The 17731-nt window shown below is 45.1% G+C and overlaps 1 pseudogene; it reads right to left on the reverse strand.

The window, feature by feature from the left end:
• Nucleotides 1-513: 513 nt before the first annotated feature.
• LOC141056300 (uncharacterized) overlaps nt 514-17731 on the reverse strand; it is a 114148-nt pseudogene continuing 96930 nt past the window's right edge.

Here is a 17731-nt window from a genome sequence, read left to right on the forward strand (position 1 = left end):
TGAAAAGCAGAAGTGCGCACGCGCGAGAAACCATTTGACTCCGCAGGCATGATATCTCCCAGCGATCTGAATCATCCACTGCAGCAGCCGAGGAGAGGGGTGGAGTGAGTGAACCGAAGCCACGCCCATCAACCCGGATGGACTCTATTAGCATTCATCGCGGGAGAAATATAAAGGGTGTTAATGGGTGATACATGGGATGTCAGTGGGTTACATAACTATTTAGGGAATGCATAGCTGACACTGAAAAAAAGGATATTTTTAGCTGGTAGGACAGAAAAGAGGTGAAAGGTTCCCTTTAAGAACTGGACACTAATCCAAGTGGGCGAACCCACTTTGTTTTGTTTATTTACTTTGTTTTTTTTCACTCTGTACCGGAAAAGGCTGTCTTTTTGTTTGTTTATGCTGTTTATGAAGTTTGTAATAAACCAGCCTGGACATTTTGATGAAACCGCTTCCTGTGCCTACCTCAACCACAGCTGAAAGAGTAGAAACCCTACAGTGTTCTCTGTATTCTATTTGCTTTAAAGATGTTTATTGGTAATTGTATACATATCATAAATTACATGCAATTTTTATGTACATTAAAACTTATTTTGTGGGGTAAACATTTTCCACATTCAGAACATGAATATGGCTTCTCACCTGTTTGAATTCTCTGGTGATTAACAAGATGTGATGTTTGGTTAAAATGTTTCCCACATTAAGAACATGGATGTGGCTTCTCACCTTTGTGAATTTTCTGGTGCTTAACAAGATACGATTTCTTGTTAAAACATTTTCCACATACTGAACATGAATATGGTTTCTCACCAGTGTGAATTCTATGATGCGAAACAAGATCTGACTTCTGCGTAAAACACTTTCCACATTCTGAACACAAATATGGCTTCTCCCCTCTGTGCCTTCTCTCATGTATGACAAGACTTGATTGACGTGTAAAATCTTTTCCGCATTTTAGGCATGAATATGGCTTCTCACCCGTGTGAATTCTATGATGCGTAACAACATCTTCTTTCCGGTTAAAAGATTTCCCACATTCTAAACATGAAAATGCTTTCTCCTGGGTGTGACTTCTTTGATGTCTACCAAGATGTGATTTAGCTGTAAAACATTTTCCACATTCTAAGCATGCATATGGCTTCTCCCCTGTGTGACTTCTCTCATGTCTAAGAAGATGTGATCTATGGTTAAAACATTTTCCACATTCTAAACATGTAAATGGCTTCCCATTTGGAAACATTTGATGTTTTGTACCCCTTCTACGAATTTTGTTTTGTTTATCAAAGTGTGATGAATTACAGGATGAGGGTATAAATGGGATTTTGGCATATTCTTCATGTGAAGCTGGTATGATATTTCGATTGTAGACTTTAAAATCCAACGTCACATGCCTCTCTGAGCTTCTGGTATAGTCATCTGCCAAAAAGTAAAGTTAATTTTATTATTTTTGAATAACAAAACCTTAAAAGTGTGTTGCTATTTTAGAAGAACGCTGGAATTACAGTGAGAGCCACAATTCGTAAGGTTACCGCATATGCTGACGATCTCCTGTTCCGTGTCTCCTGCCTGTATATTTCAATGTCTTATAGCTTTAATTTCAAATTAAATTTAAAAGATATTGCAAAAGCTTAATGTCTTCCTACCCTGTTTGATTAAGTCAATCCTAGCTGATTTCTTTCTCTTCTGCTGCGCCCCATCCTTCCTCAAGTATTTAGGGATTGGTGTAACAAGTCATTACACCTTCAGCACTTCCCACCCTTCCTTCATGCTATCAAGGATGGCCTAATGAAATGATATAAACTAAAAATCTTACCCGACATTCTTTTTTCAAAGTGCTATCAGTACAGTAGGTTTATAAGTTGATCATTTCACCTTACAACCTTTCCCAGACTGCTCTGAATCTGACAATGAAAAGGTGAATAATCTAGTCAGGGTCAAATACCATCAAAGAAAAATTTGAGGCTCTGACTCTTATCGTCCAATGTTTTTTATTTTCATGGCTGCCTAGAATGCTTTGGATTATTTTGCGAGTTCTTTGACTTTTTCTAAGTCTGACTGTGAAGACAACACACGAGATCAAGTTTGGCCTATAAAGAACATAGTTGTCAAGGCTTCATAGGAAACGGATATACCCATTAGTATGAATTAAAATCTGTTTAATAAACAAGTAAAGCAAATATCGCTAAGAGGAAGATTACAACATTTCTGGGAGAATGTGGGGAAAAGGCAGAGGTGTATCTGGGGGGCAGACGGCAGGGGGCCGCAGTTAGGCCACCTAATGCGGCGGTCCACAGTGTCTTCCCTGGCAGGTGCATTCTGCCGTCCCCTGAACTGGGAGTCAGCTGTTCTCTGTACCGGATGTAAAGCTGGCAGCCGGCTCAGAGAAGCTGCAATGCGCTGGCTCCCAGGGATCAATTGTACTTGCATCTTACAGACGTGAGTACAATTGGAGCTCTAACCACCGGGTCACAGAGACACCAGCAGTGTGATCATGTCATGTGATCACGCTGCTGACGTCACTCGCAGGCGCTGCAGAGACGCAGGATGGGTGGTAAGTGCTCCAGTGGAGCTGAAGACACCGAAGATAAGTGCATGGGGGGAGATGTAAAGTGTGGGCGGAGATTTGGAGTGGAGATGGGGTTATTTATTGTGTAGGGGGAGATTTGGAGTGGGGATGGGGGTGTTTAATGTTTGGGGGGAGATTAGGAGTGGGAATGGGGGGATTTATTGTGTGGGGGGAGATTTTGAGTGGGGAGATTTGAGGACACAAAATGAGGAGCAAAGGGGGAGATGCAGGGTATGTATGAGGAAACGGTACGGGGAATGGGAGGCATTTATGAGGAAACAGTACGGGGAATGGGGGCATGTATGAGGAAACAGTACGGGGGAATGGGGGTATATATGAGAGGAAATAGTATGAGGGATGGATGCAGACAGTATGGGGAGCGAACAGGGGAATGTATGCAGACAAAGTATGAGTAGCGATGGGGAAAATGTATGTGGAAAGAGTATGGGGAGTGAGGGTGATGGGGTGTGTGTAGACACAGTAATTGGAGTTGGGGGTATGTGTGAGCAGGCAGTATAGAAAGTGAGGGGGTAAATATATGAGGAGACAGTATGGCGAACAGGGGGGATGTGAGAGGAGACAGTATGAGGGGGAGGGGAATAGTGTGAGGAGGCAGTATGGGGGAAGAAAAGTGAGTGGGCATAGTATAGAAAGTGAGTAGTGGGGGTGTAGCATGGGGGGACAGTGTAAGGGCACAGCCAGGAGGGGACAGTATACCAAGGAGGGGGAGTGTGATGAGAGAGTACAGTATAAAGACTGGCCCTATAGGGGACACAGTGTGAGAAGACAGTGTGAAGAGGGGGGCCGGTATTCAAAGGAGAGGTCATTTTAAAGAGCATGTACCATAAGAGGGACAGTGTGGGGATCATATTTTGTGCAGACAATATACTGAGGGGCAACTTTTTATTCAGGAGCATTATAATGACACTTCTATCTTTAAGGGGATCATGTGGAGTTGCTACAGAAGACCGAGGAAGATGGAAGTCTGCAGGATGTGGATGAGAAAACTCATCATGGGGTCTGGACAAGAAGAATAAAAGAAGGAGAACGACTCCAGACACGACGTCATCTATAAGGTACCTGGATGTAAATATTATTTGTGATACTGACTAATTCTCATGTTTTTATTTGTTAGGAACATTAAAGGGGTTGTCCAGTTTTGTGCTGAGTCTGCAGTCATTCTGTGTGACTGCAGACTTCTGAATTCTCACAGTGCTCACTGAACGCTGTTAGGATTCTCTCGAGCTGGCGATTTGCATACATGCAGTCACATGCTGACTAGACATGTGTGGCCTCACTCAATAAAAATGAACAGAGCGAGGCCGGGCACGTCTAGTCAGAATGTGGCCAGAAGTATATTAATCACATGCTTGTGCTGACATGACCTTGTACTCTTGCCACCACTACGGGAGAATCCTAAAAGTGTGCAGTGCATTCATGGTGAGAATTCAGAAGCCTGCAATGATTCAGCTCTGCAGGTTCCAGTAGTCATCACATGGACACTTCACTCATATGCGATTTTCATACTTATGGTCCTGAGACGAGCTTCTCTTCCTGCTTCTCAGTTTTTCACTGAACATTGAGAGCATTAGGAAGAGCAGCTCGTCGGTACATGACTAAGTGTGCAAAGCGCATATGTACATGGGGGGGAAGGGGCGCCGAACTGAATTCTTGCCCCGGGTGCCAGAAAACCTAGATACACCTCTGGGAAAATGTATAATTCCATTGCACAATACTTTAATGATAGATTAATTAGCTTTAGTTTCCCAGTTTATGGACATTAATGCCATGTGTGAAAGTATATAAAAAAATGGAGTCAAGAGATTTCCAAGGGTAAAGACATGGAAGTTTTTGAACTCAAGGACACTACCCGCTTCATAAAAGAGCTGTTTTCTGTTTTTGTGTATTTTTTTATCCTCACCTTATTCCACGAGACAAAACTTTTTTTTTTCAGCAGACAGAAGTGTATGAAAGATTGTTGTTGTTTTTTTAAATAAATGTTATCAACCTGCTGAAGTTGGTGTACTTACTGTGAAAATCTGTCAGAATGGATATATAATCTTATATGAAAGTTTTTCTTTCCGATTTTCTACTGATCATTTTGCTCAATTTAACATAATAATTAATATCAGCATTATGCGCCCATTCTGACATTGATTTTTAAGTAAATATAAAAAACTACATCTAGGACATAAGTGCAGGTGCTGTGTTACTGTGACGCTTAGTGAATGGCGGGCGTCCGAGAGTGGACCCTCTGGGTCGCGGTACTGAAGCTCCAGAGAGCGAGCAGACCAGGTGGCGCCGACCCCTATATAGGGATCGTTATGGGCAGACTCGAGGGAGTCAGACACCGCGACAGCTGGAACCAAGAGGGACGGCTCAAAAGGACTAGGGAAACGTTAAGGACAGGACTAGGCATACAGGAAGGAGCAGTAGGTACTGGACGGGACCGAGGTTCCTGGAAGGAGCAGAGGGGACCAGATGGAGCAGGTGGTACTGGACGGAGCACAGGGTACTGGATACAGGACAGGAGGTACTGGACGGAGCACAAGGTACTGGATACAGGGCAGGAGGTACTGGACGGAGCACAGGATACTGGATACAGGGCAGGAGGTACTGGACGGAGCACAAGGTACTGGATAAAGGGCAGGAGGTAATGGACGGAGCACAGGATACTGGATACAGGGCAGGAGGTACTGGACGGAGCACAGGATACTGGATACAGGGCAGGAGATATTGGACGGAGCACAGTGTACTGGATACAGGGCAGGAGGTACTGGATGGAGCACAAGGTACTGGATACAGGACAGGAGATACTGGACGGAGCACAAGGTACTGGATACAGGGCAGGAGGTACTGGTTACAGGGCAAACCCCTATAAACGCGGCCAAGATTAACGCACGAAATGCACACAGTAATCAGGCGCCTCCAACAATCGAAGTACATGTATCAAAGTACTGGCAGTTATAACATGGATGAATGTGACACGCATCTCTATTCTCTTCATACAGGTAACCAGCTCTTTCAATCTCTGCTCTGAATCAACTCCAGTGTTTCTCCACTCCATTCAATGTCAGCAAGCAGTTAATCCTGAATGCTATATATGTGTTTTCAACTATGCTAGCTTATATCTGGTATATAGTTATTTCAACTTACTCTGCTTGTCCCCTTATGTTGTGAGGTCAAGAAACTTTTCAGAGTGCTTTATGATCCATGTAGTGCTGGACATCTGTTTATCTGACCACAACATTTTATTGGGTCCTGCTGTCTCAATTTAGTTTGATTGATTAACGAGAAGAGAGAGAGCACAAAAAAAAAATCCTTAGCCTCCTATATATTCAGACATAGCTTGGGGAAGGCATTTATGCAGGGGGCATTTATGCACATGTAATCGAAGTACATGTATCAAACTACTGGCAGTTATAACATGGCAGTTAGACAGGGCAGGAGACAGGTAAGACATTTATATACATCTACTCCCTGTACAATAGGAGTACAGCAAATATATACCATATGCATTTGTGTAATTTATATCCTGGCCGCTGCATTCACACACATCCACCACCCTGGCATTAACTCTCTACACTCCATCCATATTGGCCCCTCGCTCCTTTCCTCTATGTATAGCACTCACGCTCTTTTCACATTGTTAAATTGCACAGATCCAGTCCGCCCCACCATTCAACATAAGAGACGCTCTCACAAATCACTTAACCATCTGCTCACTCTTTCTATCCTCCTTCTCCTAGTCGCAGGAGACATTGCTCCCAACCCTGGTCCCCCATGTTATAGAAAGTCAAACCCCACAACTGTTACACTCAAAAACCCCTCAAATCTTATTAACCCCTTCACCCCCAAGGGTGGTTTGCACGTTCATGACCGGGCCAATTTTTACAATTCTGACCACTGTACCTTTATGAGGTCATAACTCTGGAACGCTTCCATTGATCCCAGTGATTCTGACATTGTTTTCTCGTGACATATTGTACTTCATGTTAGTGGTAAAATTTCATTCAAATAACTTGCGTTTATTTGTGAAAAAAATGGAAATTTGGCAAAAATTTTGAAAATTTCGCAATTTTCCAACTTTGAATTTTTATGCCCTTAAATCACAGAGATACGGCACACAAAAAACTTGATAAGTAACATTTCCCACATGTTTACTTTACATCAGCACAATTTTGGAACCAAAATTTTTTTTTGTTAGGAAGCTATAAGGGTTAAAAGTTGACCAGCGATTTCTCATTTTTACAACACCATTTTATTTTTAGGACCACATCACATTTGAAGCCACTTTGAGGGGTCTATATGATAGAAAATACCCAAAAGTGACACCATTCTAAAAACTGAACCCCTTAAGGTGCTCAAAACCACATTCAAGAAGTTTATTAACCCATTAGGTGCGTCACAGGAATTTTTTTGAATATTTAAAAAGAAATGAACATCTAACTTTTTTTCACAAAAAAAATACTTCAGGTTCAATTTTTTTTATTTTACCAAGGGTAACAGGAGAAATTAGACTGCAAAAGTTATTGTGCAATTTGTCCTGAGTACGCTGATACCTGATTTGTGGGGGGGAACGACTGTTTCGGCGCATGGCAGAGCTCAGAATGGAAGGAGCGCCGTTTGACTTTTTCAATGCAAAATTGGCTGGAATTCAGATCGGACGCCATGTCACGTTTGGAGAGTCCCTGATGTACCTAAACAGTGGAAACCCCCTACAAGTGACCCCATTTTGGAAACTAGACCCCCCAAGGAACTTATCTAGATATGTGGTGAGAACTTTGAACCCACAAGGGCTTTACAGAAGTTTATAACGTACAGCGGTACAATTAAAAAATCATATTTTTTCCACAAAAATGATCTTTTCACCCCAATTTTTATTTTCCCAAGGGTAAGAGGACCCTAAAAGTTATTGTGCAATTTGTCCTGAGTACGCTGATACCCCACATGTGGGGGTAAACCACTATTTGGGCGCATGGCAGAGCTCGGAAGGGAAGCAATGCCATTTGACGTTTTTGGCTGGAATTGAGATCGGACACAATGTCGCGTTTGGAAAACCCCTGATGTACCAAAACAGTGGAAACCCCCCACAAATGACACCATTTTGGAAACTAGACCCCCTAAGGAACTTATCTAGATGTGTGGTGAGAACTTTGAACCCCCATGGGCTTCACAGAAGTTTATAACATACAGCCATACAATTAAAAAATCATATTTTTTCCACAAAAATGATCTTTTCACCCTCAATTCTTATTTTTCCAAGGGTAACAGGACCCTAAAAGTTATTGTGCAATTTGTCCTGAGTACGCTGATACCCCACATGTGGGGGTAAACCACTATTTGGGCGCATGGCAGAGCTCGGAAGGGAAGCAGCGCCATTTGACGTTTTTGGCTGGAATTGCGATCGGACACCATGTCGCATTTGGAAAACCCCTGATGTACCAAAACAGTGGAAATCCCCCACAAATGACACCATTTTGGAAACTAGACCCCCTAAGGAACTTATCTAGATGTGTGGTGAGAACTTTGAACCCCCATGGGCTTCACAGAAGTTTATAACATACAGCCATACAATTAAAAAATCATATTTTTTCCACAAAAATGATCTTTTCACCCTCAATTCTTATTTTTCCAAGGGTAACAGGACCCTAAAAGTTATTGTGCAATTTGTCCTGAGTACGCTGATACCCCACATGTGGGGGTAAACCACTATTTGGGCGCATGGCAGAGCTCGGAAGGGAAGCAGCGCCATTTGACGTTTTTGGCTGGAATTGCGATCGGACACCATGTCGCATTTGGAAAACCCCTGATGTACCAAAACAGTGGAAATCCCCCACAAATGACACCATTTTGGAAACTAGACCCCCTAAGGAACTTATCTAGATGTGTGGTGAGCACTTTGACCCCCCCAGTGCTTCACAGAAGTTTATAATGCCCGGGCGTGAAAATAAATAATTCGTATTTTTTCCACAAACATGATCTTTTAGTCACCATTTTTTTATTTTCCCAAGGGTACCAGGAGAAATTGGACCCCAAAAGTTGTTGTCCAATTTGTCCTGAGTATGCTGATACCCCATATGTGGGAGAAAACTACTGTATGGGCACACGTCGGGGCTCGGAAGGGAAGTAGTGACGTTTTGGAATGCAGACTTTGATGGAATGGTCTGCGGGTGTCATGTTGCCTTTGGAGAGCCCCTAATGTACCTAAACAGTGGAAAACCCCCACAAATGACACCATTTTGTAAACTAGACCCCCCAAGGAACTTATCTAGATGTGTGGTGAGCACTTTGACCCTCCCAGTGCTTCACAGAAGTTTATAACGCTCGGGCGTGAAAATAAAAAATTCGTATTTTTTCCACAAACTTGATCTTTTAGTCACAATTTTTTTATTTTCCCAAGGGTACCAGGAGAAAATGGACCCCAAAAGTTGTTGTCCAATTTGTCCTGAGTATGCTGATACCCCATATGTGGATGAAAACTACTGTATGGGCACACGTCGGGGCTCGGAAGGGAAGTAGTGACGTTTTGGTATGCAGACTTTGATGGAATGGTCTGCAGGTGTCATGTTGCCTTTGGAGAGCCCCTAATGTACCTAAACAGTGGAAACCCCCCACAAATGACCCCATTTTGAAAACTAGACCCACTAAGGAACTTATCTAGATGTGAGGTGAGCACTTTGAACCCCCAAGGGCTTCACAGAAGTTTATAATGCCAGGGCATGAAAATAAAAAAATCGTATTTTTTCCAGAAACATGATCAATTAGTCCGCAATTTTTTCATTTTCCCAAGGGTAACAGGAGAAATTGGACCCCAAAAGTTGTTGTCCAATTTGGCCTGAGTACGCTGACGCCCCATATGTGGGAGAAAACTACTGTATGGACACACGTCGGGGCTCGGAAGGGAAGCAGTGACGTTTTGGAATGCAGACTTTGATGGAATGGTCTGCGGGTGTCATGTGCGTTTGGAGAGCCCCTGATGTACCTAAACTATTGAAACTCCCCACAAGTGACCCCATTTTGGACACTAGACCCCCCACGGAACTTATCTAGATGTGTGGTGAGCACTTTGAACCCCCAAGTGCTTCACAGAAGTTTATAACACTCGGACGTGAAAATAAAAAAATCATTTTTTTCCACAAAAATGATATTTTTGCCCCCAATTTTTTATTTTCCTAAGGGTAACAGGAGAAATTGGACCCCAAAAATTGTTTTGCAATTTGTCCTGAGTAGGCTGATACCCTACATGTGGGGGTAAAACACTGTTTGGGCGCATGGCAGAGCTTGGAAGGGAAGGAGCACCATTTGACTTTTTCAACTCAGAATTGGCTGGAATTGAGATCAGACGCCATGTTGCATTTGGAGAGCCCCTGATGTGCCCAAACAGTGGAAACCCCCAATTATAACTCCAACCCTAACCCCAACACACCCCTAACCCTAATCTGAGCCCTAGCCCTAACCCTAGCCCTAACCCTAGCCCTAGCCCTAGCCCTAACCCTAGCCCTAGCCCTAACCCTAGCCCTAACCCTAGCCCTAACCCTAAGGCTGTGTGCACACGCTGCGGATTTTGCTGCGGTTCCGCAGCGGTTTTGGCTGCTGCGGACCCCAGTACCATGATTCCCTATGGGAATCAAAAACCGCAGTGCAGACGGTGCGGAATTTTCCGCGCGGATTATCTGCGGTTTTCAATCCGCAGAAAGAATTGACATGTCAATTCTTTCTGCGGATTCTCCTGCGGTTTGCCATCTCCTCTATTGAGGAGATGAAAAACCGCAGGACAAAACCGCAGAGCAATCTGCAGGTAAAACCGCAGGTCTTTTGACCTGCGGTTTCACCTGTGGATTTTACAAAATCCGCGCGGATGAATCCGCACCTAATCCGCAGCGTGTGCACACAGCCTTACCCTAACGGGAAAATGGAGATAAATACTTTTTTTTAGTTTTATTATTTTTCCCTAACTAAGGGAGTGATAACGGGGGGTTTGATTTACTATTTATGGCGGTTTTTATTTTTGGCGGCTGTCACACGCTAAAAGACGCTTTTTATTGTAAAAATAGTTTTTGCATCACCACATTTTGAGAGCTATAATTTTTCCGTATTTTGACCCACTGAGTCATGTGAGGTCTTATTTTTTGCGGGACGAGTTGACGTTTTTATTGGTACCATTTTCGGGCACGTGACATTTTTTGATCGCTTTTTATTCCTATTTTTGGGACGCAGAATGAACAAAAACCAGCGTTTCATGAATTTCTTTTGGGGGGGGCGTTTACACCGTTCCGCGTGCGGTAAAATTGATAAAGCGGTTTTATTCTTCGGGTCAGTACGGTTACAGCGATACCTCATTTAGGTCGTTTTTTTATGTTTTTGTCGGTTTTATGCAATGAAAACTATTTTATATAAAAAATAATTATTTTTGCATCGCTTTATTCTGTGAGCTATAACTTTTTTATTTTTTCGCTGATGATGCTGTGTGGCGGCTCGTTTTTTGCGGGACAAGATGACGTTTTCAGCGGTACCATGGATATTTATATGCGTCTTTTTGATCGCGCGTTATTACACTTTTTGTTTGGCGGTATGATAATAAATCATTATTTTTTGCTTCGTTTTTTATTTTTATTTTTTAAGGGGTTCGCTAAAAGGGTTAACTAATGGGACAGTTTTATAGGGCGGGTCATTACGGACGCGGCGATACCTAATATGTGTACTTTTATTGGTTTTTTTTATTATTTTCAAAAAATGAATTTATTGGGGAATATTTTTTTTTTTTTTTACTAATTTATTTGGCGATTTTTTTTAATTTATTTTTACATTTTTTTGTAATTTTTTTTTTACTTTATTACATAGTCCCAGGTGGGACATCACTGTCCTGTGACAGATCGCTGATCTGTCACATCACAGATCACTGTGACAGATCAGCAATCTGTCACAGGCATTGAAGCAGACTTCCTCTTGCCTGCGCTTTGCAGGCACTGAGGAAGCCAGCTTCCTCAGGTCCCTGAAGGCCCCCGTCGCCATCTTGGATTCGGGGGCCTGGAGGATAGGAGCCCCCCGCAGCAGCGCTGCATATTGCGCTGCCGTGGGGGGCTCAGGGAAGCACGGAGGGAGCCCCCTCCCTGCCGATGCTTCCCTTTAACTCCCGGTACACCGCGATCATGTTTGATCGCGGTGTGCAAGGGGTTAACGTGTCGGGGGCGGTCCGTGACCGCCCCTGACACATAGTGCCGGGTGTCAGCTGTGATAATCAGCTGACACCCGGCCGCGATCAGCGGCGCTCACCACGTGGGCGCCGCTGATCGCGGTAGACGTACTATCCCGTCCACGGTCATACGGGCCCGGGTACCGTGGAAGGATAGTACGTCGGATGTCAGGAAGGGGTTAATATTCCCTGCATGCCATCTGTCTCTCTTAATTGTGCACTTTGGAATTCTCGCTCAGTGTGTAACAAACTCTCCTTCATTCATGACTTTTTCCTTTCTAATTCTCTTAACCTCCTGGCTCTTACAGAAACCTGGATCCAGCAGTCAGATACTACCGCTGCTGCTCTTTCATATGGGGGACTACACTTCTCTCATACCCCAAGATCAGACAATAGAGCAGGTGGAGGCATTGGTCTGCTCCTATCACCAAAATGTACCTTTCAGGTTATCCCTCAACTACCCTCACCAGTCTTACCTTCTTTGGAGGTCCATGCCGTCAGACTCTACACTCCCTTCTCCATGCGAGTGGCGGTGGTGTATCGTCCTCCCGGCCCCTCCCATCAGTTCCTGGATCATTTTGCCACTTGCCTTCCACATTTTCTCTCCTGTGACATCCCTACCCTCATCATGGGAAATTTCAACATCCCCATTGCTCTTCCCCTCTCCCCATCTGCTACTCACCTTTTATCTCTAACCTCCTCGCTTGGCCTTTTGCAGCTTACTAATTCTCCAACACATGAAGACGGAAACTCCCTCGACTTGGTCTTCTCTCGGCTTTGTGCAGTGGAAGATTTTGCAAACTCCCCTCTCCTGCTCTCTGACCACAATCTTCTTTCATTCTCTATCAAGAACTGCCAGGCTGCTCAGGTCACCCCCACTGTCCATACTTATAGAAACATACAGGCCATTAACACCCAGAAACTTATGAAGAACTTGCAGTCTTTATTGGCCCCTATCTCCTCCCTCTCATGTCCTGATTCTGCACTGAAGCATTACAATGAAACACTTCAAAGTGCCCTGGATGAATTTGCACCCCCTATAAATAGAACACTACAACACAGATGGCGACAACCCTGGCACACCCTGCAAACACGTTTTCTGCAGCGGTGCTCTAGGTGCGCCGAACGTCTGTGGAGAAAATCCAATCTACACGAAGATTTCATCCAGTATAAGTTTATGCTTAGAACATACATCACTGCCCTTCACCTCTCCAAACAAACCTATTTTAACACCCTCATCACCTCACTGTCCAATAACCCGAAACGTCTCTTTGACACTTTCCATTCTCTACTTAACCCAACTCCGAGCTGACGATCTGGCCAATTACTCCAAAGAAAAAATTGACCAGATTGGACAGGAAATTATCTCCCAATCACCTCATACCATGCACTGACCTCCCTCCCCCACTGCATCTAGCTCACTCTCTGATTTTGAACCAGTCACAGAAGAAGTAAGCAGGCTCCTTGCATCTTCTCGCCCAACCACTTGCATCAGTGACCCATTTCCGTCACATCTCCTCCAGTTCCTTTCCCCTGCTGTCACCCCTCACCTAACTAAAATATTTAACCTCTCTCTCTCTTCCTGGTATCTTTCCCTCCTCATTTAAGCATGCCATCATACATCCACTACTTAAACCATCCCTCGACCAAAACTGTGCCGCTAACTATATACCTGTCTCTAATCTTCCCTTCATCTCTAAACTCCTGGAACGCCTGGCCCACTCCCGTCTTATCCGCTATCTCTCTGATAACTCTCTTCTCGACCCTCTCCAATCCGGTTTCTGCTCCTTGCACCCTACTGAAACTGCCCTCACTAAAGTCTCTAATGATCTACTAACAGCTAAATCAAATGGTCATTACTCCATGCTAATTCTCTTGGATTTCTCTGCAGCATTCGACACTGTGGATCATCAGCTCCTCCTCACTATGCTCCGTTCCATTGGCCTCAAGGACACCGTTCTCTCCTGGTTCTCCTCCTATCTCTCTGACCGCTCCTTTACTGTATCTTTTGCCGGTTCCTCCTCCTCTCACCTTACACTTACTGTTGGGGTTCCTCAAGGATCGGTTCTAGGCCCCCTCCTCTTCTCCTTGTACACTGCCCCTATTGGTCAAACAATCAGTAGATTTGGTTTCCAGTACCATCTCTATGCTGATGACACCCAATTATACGCTTCTTCTCCTGACATCACGCCAGCCTTTCTAGAAAACACCGGCGATTGTCTAAACACTGTGTCTAACAACATGTCCTCACTTTATCTGAAACTGAACCTGTCAAAGACTGAACTCCTTGTATTTCCTCCCTCTACTAATGTACCTATACCCGACATTGCCATTTCTGTGTGTGGCTCCACTATTACTCCCCAGCAACATGCCCGCTGTCTTGGGGTCATACTTGATTCCGAGCTTTCCTTTGCCCCCCACATTCGATCACTGGCTCGCTCTTGTCATCTGCACCTCAAAAACATTTCTAGAAATCGACCTCTTCTTACTTTTGACTCTGCAAAAACTGTTTCTCTTCTCGACTATTGTAACTCTCTTCTAATCGGTCTCCCTCTTACCAAACTCTCCCCTCTCCAATCTGTCTTGAATGCTGCAGCCAGGATCATATTCCTCACCAATCGTTACACCGATGCCTCTACCTTGTGCCAGTCATTACACTGGCTACTCATCCACTCCAGAATTCAGTATAAACTTATTACCCTCACCCACAAAGCCCTCCATGGCTCAGCACCACCCTACATCTCCTCTCTTGTTTCAGTATACCACCCTACCCGCGCCCTCCGTTCTGCTGATGACCTGAGGTTAGCATCCTCAATAATTAGAACCTCCCACTCCCATCTCCAAGACTTTACACGTGCTGTGCCAATTCTTTGGAATGCACTTCCCAGGTCAATACGATTAGTCGCCAAACCCCACAATTTTAAGCGTGCCCTGAAAACGCATTTATTCAGACTGGCTTATCGCTTCAACACATTAACCTAATCTATCCCTGTGTGGCACAGTCATAGGTTTTACCATAACCAGGTTCCCCGCATCATGTTCCCACATGCTTTATGCATCCATTAGCTCTCTGTGTCTGTACTGTTACACACTTAACATTATGGCTGGTCCATAAAATCAGGGCAACTGTTACCACCCACCTTTCGTGTCTACCTCTTTCCTCAGACTGTAAGCTTGCGAGCAGGGCCCTCATTCCTCTTGGTATTTGTTATAATCTATGTGATTATTGTTATGCTGTAATGTCTATTGTCTGTATAAATCCCCTCCGAAATGTAAAGTGCTGCGGAATATGTCGGCGCTATAGAAATAAAATTTATTATTATTATTATTAACAAGGAGCAGCCGCCTGATATACCCTGTGCCAGCAGGTGATTGGATGGCAGAGGCTTCTGGGCAGACGTTGCAGGGTTAAGAGACCTGCAGAGCACGCGCCTGCGGCCTAAGGCGCATGCGTGGGACCGCAGCTGGCCGGGAGGAAGGGAGCGAGGAGGAGACAGGCGGAATCCTCCGGACGGGGAGCACAGCGCAGCGTGACGTGGGTTGGTGAGCGGGAGCGGCGGCGGACCCTGCCGCTGATGGAACAGCGGCGGGCAGAGCCGCCAACGTGACACCCCCCCTTACGTCTCCCCCTCCTGAGATTGGCCAAAAATTTTCTCAAAATAAGTGGAACATTAACATTTTCCCGAAGTTCCCAAGACCTCTTCTCAGGACCAAACCCCTTCCAATCGATAAGGAAGAAGGTTCTTCCCCTAACTCTCTTCATGGCCAGAATATCTCTTACTTCAAAGGTGTTATTGGCCCCTATTGGCTGAGGAGAAGGAAGCGGTGCAGGGCGATATCGATTAAGAACGATAGGTTTAAGGAGCGAGACATGAAAGGCGTTAGGCACCCGGAGTGAAGCCAGCAGCCTCAATTTATAAGACACGTTGTTAATGCGTCCAAGAACCTCAAAGGGACTGATGTACCGGGGACCCAGCTTCTAAGAAGGAATTTTCAGGCAGATATGCTTGGTCGGAAGCCAGACTTTGTCACCAGGATGGTATGGTGGGAGATCCCTCCACCTCTTGTCTGCATGTCTCTTCATCCGGACACTGGACTTCACGAGCGCCTCTTTGGTCTCCCTCCAGACTTGAGAAGACTCCAATGAGAGGGCATCTGCTGCGGGTACACCAGAGGATGTGAACATGGGAAGGGGAATACCAGGGTTCTGGCCTGAGACCACAAAGAACTGTGACTTGGAGGTAGATTCATTAAGATGATTGTTATGGGCGAACTCTGCCCAAGGAAGGAGGGAGACCCAGTTGTCTTGGTGGGCATTAGAAAAGTGACGCAGGTAGGATGTCAAAACTTGACTAATCTGTTCCACTTGCCCGTCTGAGGATGATAGGCGGAGGAGAAATCCATAGATATGCCCATGAGCTTACAGAGTGCTTTCCAGAATCAGGAGGTAAACTGGACTCCTCGATCAGACACAATCCGTTGAGGGAGTCCATGCAGTCTGAAAATTTGATGGATGAAGATTTTGGCCAACTCAGGGGCCAAAGGTAAGCCGGGCAACGGGACAAAATGGGCCATTTTGGAGAAGTGATCTACTACTACCAGGATAGTAGTTCACCCAGATGAGCGAGGCAAGTCAGTGATGAAATCCATGGCGATTTGTTGCCAAGGAGCTTCAGGAAGAGGCAGAGGGTGAAGAAGGCCGGAAGGTAGAAGCCTTGGTACCTTGTTCTCAGGTGATTGCAGAGACCTGGAAAGTGCATCCGCTTTGGCATTTCTATTACCGGGCCGAAAGTGAAGTTTGAAGTCAAAGCGAGAAAAGTACAAAGACCACCTGGCTTGCCTGGAGTTGAGTCTTTGAGCTGACTAAAGATAAGCTAGGTTCTTGTGGTCAGTGAAGATTATAAAGGAATGGACCGCCCCTTCCAGAAAATACCGCCACTCCTCCAGAGCCATCTTTAAGGCCACCAATTCCCGATCTCCAATTGAATAGTTGCATTCTGCGGGAGAAAATGATTTAGAAAAGAACACACAGGAAACCAAGCGCCCCGAAGATGTCCGCTGGGAAAGAATCGCCCTGGCTCAAGTGGAGGAGGCATCTACCTCTAGGACGAAGGGCCTGCTGGCTACTGGCCGGTGTAAAATCAAGGCTGTTGCAAAGAACCGTTTCAGGGCAAGAAAGGCGTCTTCGGCCTCTGAGGGACAAACGTTTGGTTTTGTCCCTTTCCGGGTAAGAGCGTCGATTGGATTGGTCACTGAGGAAAAGTGAGGGACGAACTGCCTATAGCAATTTGCGAAGCCCAGAAATCGTTGGATGGCTTTTACTCCGACTGGACGCGGTTATTTGAGCGCAGCGGACAACTTCTCGGGATACATCTGCAACCCAGAGTCCGTGATAATATACCCTAAGAAGGGCAACGAGGTTTGCTCAAACAGGCATTTCTCTATCTTAGCATAGAGTCGATTTTCCCGTAGGCATTGCAGGACCAGACGAACACTCCTCCTATGGGAGGATAAGTCGGACGAAAAGATGAGGATGTCATCTAAATATACCACGACAGACGAGTACAGAAGGTCCCGGAAGATTTCATTAACAAACTCCTGGAACACCGCCGGGGCATTGCAGAGTCCAAAGGGCATGACCAAATATTCATAATGGCCATCTCGTGTGTTGAAGGCAGTCTTCCACTCGTCCCCAGCACGAATTCGGATCAAGTTATAAGCACCCGGCAGATCTAATTTGGTAAAGATCCGGGACCCCCTTAGGTGGTCAGAGAGCTCAGGGATTAGCGGATGGGGATACCTATTCTTGACTGTGATATTGTTCAGGCTGATACATGGCCGAAGGGATCCATCTTTCTTCCGGACAAAGAAAAAACCTGCGCCCGCAGGAGAAGACGATTTCCGAATGAAACCCTTGGCCAGGTTCTCCCGAATGTACTCGGACATGGCCGAGGTCTCTGCTGGAG

Source organism: Dendrobates tinctorius, unplaced genomic scaffold, assembly GCF_039654945.1.
Source record: "Dendrobates tinctorius isolate UK_male_01 unplaced genomic scaffold, ASM3965494v1 ptg000196l, whole genome shotgun sequence".
Classification (NCBI taxonomy): Eukaryota; Metazoa; Chordata; class Amphibia; order Anura; family Dendrobatidae; genus Dendrobates; species Dendrobates tinctorius.